Source organism: Pseudorca crassidens, chromosome 1 (genome assembly GCF_039906515.1).
Source record: "Pseudorca crassidens isolate mPseCra1 chromosome 1, mPseCra1.hap1, whole genome shotgun sequence".
Lineage (NCBI taxonomy): Eukaryota > Metazoa > Chordata > Mammalia > Artiodactyla > Delphinidae > Pseudorca > Pseudorca crassidens.
Genome location: NC_090296.1, coordinates 4,788,479 through 4,794,030, shown reverse-complemented (window position 1 = coordinate 4,794,030; position 5,552 = coordinate 4,788,479).

The following is a 5,552-nucleotide window of genomic DNA, read 5'->3' as shown; positions in this document are numbered from 1 at the left end:
AGTACTTCCCAAGGGGGTGCCTACCTGGAGGAAGACTGTGGTCCCCAAGACAGCTCCATGCCTGGAACATGCAGGTAGGTTACCTGTGGCTGCATTTGTCTTGGACTTAGCCCAACCCACATTGATGAATGCCTGTGGCACAGAGAGCATGCCCTGGACAATGTAGGTGCCCTGGACCACTGCCCCTCAGCCTCTGGTTTATTCTGAAAAGATGTCCTAGACATAATGACACCTTTGGGGAGAAAAGCCAGTTCTGAGATCAAGATGAAGCCTCGGGGGTCTCTAGAATTGGTCGGTGGTAGGACCTGTTTATTTCCAACAGGAATTCTGGAGTGGGCTTATTTTAAATCTGGAGGAATGTTTGATATATGCCAGTTTAGGGGAAAGGGCTTTATCATCAACCCTGGGTCAAGAGAAATAAGCAGAGAGCTGGCCACAGGCCATGTGCTTTACCAGGGACACACCTGGTTCACTTACCATAGTATCTATTCATCCTTAGGAGGCGATGCTGCTGTTAGGGAAGAAGCTGTCTGTAGGTGGTTCTTCTTTGCGGTACTAAGGAGAGGTTTCCTTTGGTGTACTCGATCTTTTATGACAGATCGTTCCCACCGACCACTCTTCAATATCAAATACCAGCTTGGAAGACTTCCTGAATGAGACAGAAGTTGTCAGCTCCAGTCCAGGGTGAGTGAGCTGAGACGTCTGCTTCCCTTGATCTGTATGGTGTGTCTGACACTGATGCTTCTTACCCCATCCTTTTCAGGAGGACTTCATGGAGGTGACGCCAACCTCTGGGAAAGGAAGTGGTTCTTGGCCGGCTCTAAAGCAGGGGCACAGAGGTAGGCTGTTGGTAGTGCGTTTGTTTCGATGGCAATAGGCCGTGACTCAGTTCTGGGCTTTGTCGTGGCATTTGGGGAAGGGGCACCGGGTTCTTGAAGAGGCCCAGGTCTTTCTACTTCAACCCCACTTAGTTTGATGAGGGTCAGAACAGTTGCGGTGGCAGCCGTGATCTTTCACATGCAGCACGACCAATCTTTCCTCTTAGATGATGCCCAAACCGCATTCCTTCCACCCGGAAAGAGCCCCGAGGGAAAAGAGAGAGAAAGATGAGGAAATGGGGCAGTGGGGACGTGCCATCACCTCTGATGGATCCAGGGCAGGTGGCTGCTACATTCTTGCAGGCTGGGCACTCCGGTGGCTAGGCAGGGGTCAGAGGCAGACTGTCAGGGTGGAGGGAGGCTGCATGGCCCATGACCCTCTCTGTCCTCTGTTCTAGAGGCCAGCTTCAGAGACAAGGGAGGGCACAATTGCACAACTTTGTAAGAGAAAACCTGGACTTTTCTTTTCCTTGATTTTTGACTCCTATCTCTCCATGCCTGTTAGGGTGGGCCTGCATCCCCACAGAAATGATAAAGAGTCTGAAGAGATCCGTGTTCCCCCTGCAGTGAAAAAAATTATGGTCAAAGGCATTTTGCAGCCAAACAGAAAAGTCAGTCCAGATTCGGCACAAACATTTGGTGAACTGACTTCCAGAAATGGAAATCGTTTTTCTCCCTTAATTCTACTGAACCAAGTGGAAGGCAGCAGCAGGGGTTAAGTAGTGTTTCATCTGGAGGATGGAGGCCTGGCCCTGTTCCCAGCTGTCCCTACCCTACCTTGGCGCTCACTTGACTTACGACTAACCTCATACCATGCATCTGTCTTTAGAACCAACCACAGCTCACCTGGAAGATTACTTGGACCTATAGCCAATTCCATGCAGGGGCCTGGGTGTCAGTCCACTGCGGACCACATCACCTGCCTCTTGACCACAAAATGCGGGGTTTATTTGTGGATTCTCTCCTGATGCATTGACCTTGGGATGCAGACCATTGCTGGGGTACTTCCTGCTGAGGCCTGATGGACTTCCAGAGAGACTATGGTTCCCCCATCAGGAAAGCTCCAATTCCTGGAGAGTGGTGTAACTAAATGTTCTCTGTACTGGTGGAAAATATTTCACAAGTGACCTCTTTTCAGTACCAGGTCTTAAAGGTTTTCCTGGCTGACCTCCAGAAACCAACCCAGGACACTCCATTCAGACTCTCCACTCGCATATGACACGTGACATCTGGTCTACCCAGGGCCACGTAGACTTGGGATAACTTCCCAGAGGCGACACCAACGACGCTGAAGATTCAGCAATTTTGTTTTTGTTTTCTTTGATCAGTGCTAATCCTTGATACTCGAAGGAGAGGTTGTCCGTGTTGTCTTCTCTTTATTTATGATGAAACATACACGGGAAACCTCTTTTTTAGTATCAAATCCCACCCTGGGGGCACTTCCTGTTCCTGCTGCAGCCTTCAGGGAAGGGGCGTGGCTGCACTCTGAGTAGGTGCGAGGAAGGCGGATTGTGTGTTGTGTGTCGCAGAGTGGGGTGGAGGGCGGCCGGCAGGACCCAGCCCTCCAAGGACAGCTTCTGGAAGGGAAGCCAGTTTGGAGAAGGGCCCATGTGTCTGTGGTGGAGGGAGGTTGCTCCCTGTGCGTTGCAGCTGTTTGATGCCTCGTGGTGGCGGGTGGTAGCTCTTCAGGGTGAGGTCCTGCTCGGATGGCTTTCTGGACACACCAGCCGGTCTCCAGGGTAGCTGAAAGGATGGTAGACCGGTGACGTGCACTTCATTTACGATGTAGGTCACCCGTTTGACTATCCATCAGCACCCAGTCCATCTGTGGGATGACATCTTGGTGCACGTGGCGACTTTGGAAAAGGTGTAGGAGAACTTGGAGCCAGTGTGAATCTGCCGTATTGAGAGAAGGGCTGCCCCTTGGCACCCCCCACCCCCCACCCCCGCCTTTTAAAAATAAATAGAAGCCGTTGTCAATGAATAATCTCTTCTCAGTCAAATCCTCCAGGAGGACGGTTAACCTGCACAGAAGATGTCAGGGAGGAGGCCTTGGTGTCAGTGGCCACACCAGGGAGGCCCACCGCACAGCACAGGTTGAATGCAGGATGTGTGTAGTACCTGCTTCAGGGGTCCAGTCTGTCCTCAGGACGGGGTGTGTGTGTGTGTGTGTGTGTGTGTGTGTGTGTGTGTGTGTGTGCGCAATAGTACTAATGTGGGGAGCATCTGTGCTTGTGATGTCAACTCTCTCCTGTGGGGTCTGAAGAGAGGCTGCCTGATGAGCTTGTCATGTATAAGATGAATAGCACACGGCTCGTCTCTTTTCAGTAGTAAATTCCATCCTGAAGGATTTCCTGGACGTGAAGCCCAGTTCCAGGCAGGGCCATTGGTGTCTGTACCACTATGGGTGAGTGCGTGGATGGGGGACTGTCCTCACAGAGAGGTTTTGATGCGACCTTCTGGGTCGTTATCGCCTAGAATACAGCCTCTCCTTGGGCGGATTTCAAGTCCGTGATCATGACTTGGGGAAGGAGGCTTTGCTGTCATCACCCATCTCTGTGTCGCTTGTCCAGCTTTGCTTGACTCAGGAGGACCCAAATGGACCAGTTGCTCACCAGTGTCAAATCCTGCTTCAGATGCATTCTGGACGTGACACCAACTTCAGAGAAGGGGTTTTGGAGTCACCATCAATGAAGGTGTGGATATGGATGTTTCACTCGAGAACATACGTTCAGCTTAGCATGTGTGTCTCTTGGTCGACTAATCCCAGATATCCTTTCCATCCTTAGGTCGACTTCTGGAGATGAGGCCTACTCTGGGGGGTGAAGGTGGGACTCGACATCTGTCACCCTCCTCTTGGGCTGGCCAGCACATTGGTCTCACAGTGATGGCAGGGGCAACAGAAAGTAAGTGGAAACCCAGAGGCTGCTTAAGGCTGAAACTTGGAACTGGCACATTTCTATCCGTGTCTCATTGGCCAAAGCAAGTCACACGGCTAAGCCCAAAGGCAAGGGGTGGGAGGTACACACCACCCACGAGGAGGTTATGGAGAGGGTGTGGAGCCAGTTGATCAGCCGTCCACATGGGCCACCAAAAACTTGTGTTTCATTGTTCATCCGTAGCTCATTAACCTCCAGTGTCCTGTCTGCCGTGGGAACACTTCCGCAAGCTGAGGCGGTCAGCAACGGTAATAGTCAGGGTCATTCCCTTTACTTTGAGGCAGTGTTGTCCATGAGCCATCGTCTGTGTTTTGACAATCATGAAACATCCCTTCTGGCACCCGTGTCATGAAGACATGTTGCCTGGTGGGCTAGCAGGACCCGTTTGCTCTCAGGAAGTCCGCCGAAGTGACACTACCGCGAAGCAGAGCTGCTGGACGATTCTGACCTGTGGTACTTAAGGAGAAGTTGCCCGTGTCTTTTTCGCTTTATATGTGACGAAACATTCGCGGTGCACTTCTTTTTCAGTATCCAATTCTGCCTCGAAGACTTCTTGGTTCTGGTGCCAACTTCAGGCAAGGCATGTGGGCACTAGTAGTGGACTGTGGTCAAGATTTTTGCCACCCTGCGGCTTTTCCCTTCCCCAATGTCCCCTGATTTCTCTCATGTCTGCTACGTGGCTCGGCTTGGGTTGAACCTCCCCCACCACCCTACACACACACACACACACACACACACACACACACACACACACACACACACACACACACACACACACACACACACCAGCCCAGGGCTTAGTGAGTCGCTTTATCCCTCCCCCTTTGATGCTGTGATTGGTTCAAAAATGGGCCCTTAACTCCACTGAGTCAATGAGATGCAAGATGTTTGCTGAGGCTTCCGGGAAAGGAACTATCTTTCCCTTCGCTGTGAGAGCTGCCAGAGTAGACCATCTATGTTCCCTTCAGCCTTGTGATGTGATGATAGTGTGAGCCTTGAAGCTCCTACAACTATTTAAAGAGCAAGAGGAGAGTGCCTGGGACTGTGCATGCGGATGTTATGCAGACTCAGAGGAGGAAACCTATACCACAAAAGGCATATTGGGTCGTTAAAAAGGAAAGGACCTGGGAGACATTGTTTGAGCCCCTGGATCAAACCCTGCCTGAAGCTTGCCCTGCCTCAGCACTTTTCAGTTGTATAAGCCTATCAGTTATATAAAGCATATAAATCCCTTTATTGTTTAAGCCAGTTTGAGTTGGGTTTTATCTTACTTGGGATAGAAACAGTGATACCACAGTGCTGTGGTGATTGGAAAACCTGTACTTCTTTTCAGTTCTATGTGTCCTTGGTTCAGCTGTCTTCAATATCCCAAGGTGGGTTCTTGGTGAAAAGTGACTTTATCTTGTGGATTTACTGTGTTTGTTTGTACTTCAGAAGTGTTGTCCTCGTGGTTTAATTTATGGATGACAAATAATGCCTGATTAATGTGTTTTGTGTCCAGGGAAGGGCCATTGACATGGGCCCCTCTCCAGGAGACCTGAAGGACGGTGGACCCCAGAGCGTCTCCCCTGCCTCCTTCACCCCCAGGGTCCCCTTCTCCCTGGAGGGCTTCCTGACAGTGACAGTGACTTTGGAGAAGACATCATTTCCTCGCCCCTGCTGTTCTGTGGCTCTCTGTGGTGGGTTTGCTGTATTTGTCACGTCATATTGAATGGCCGGCATTATAGAACTAAAC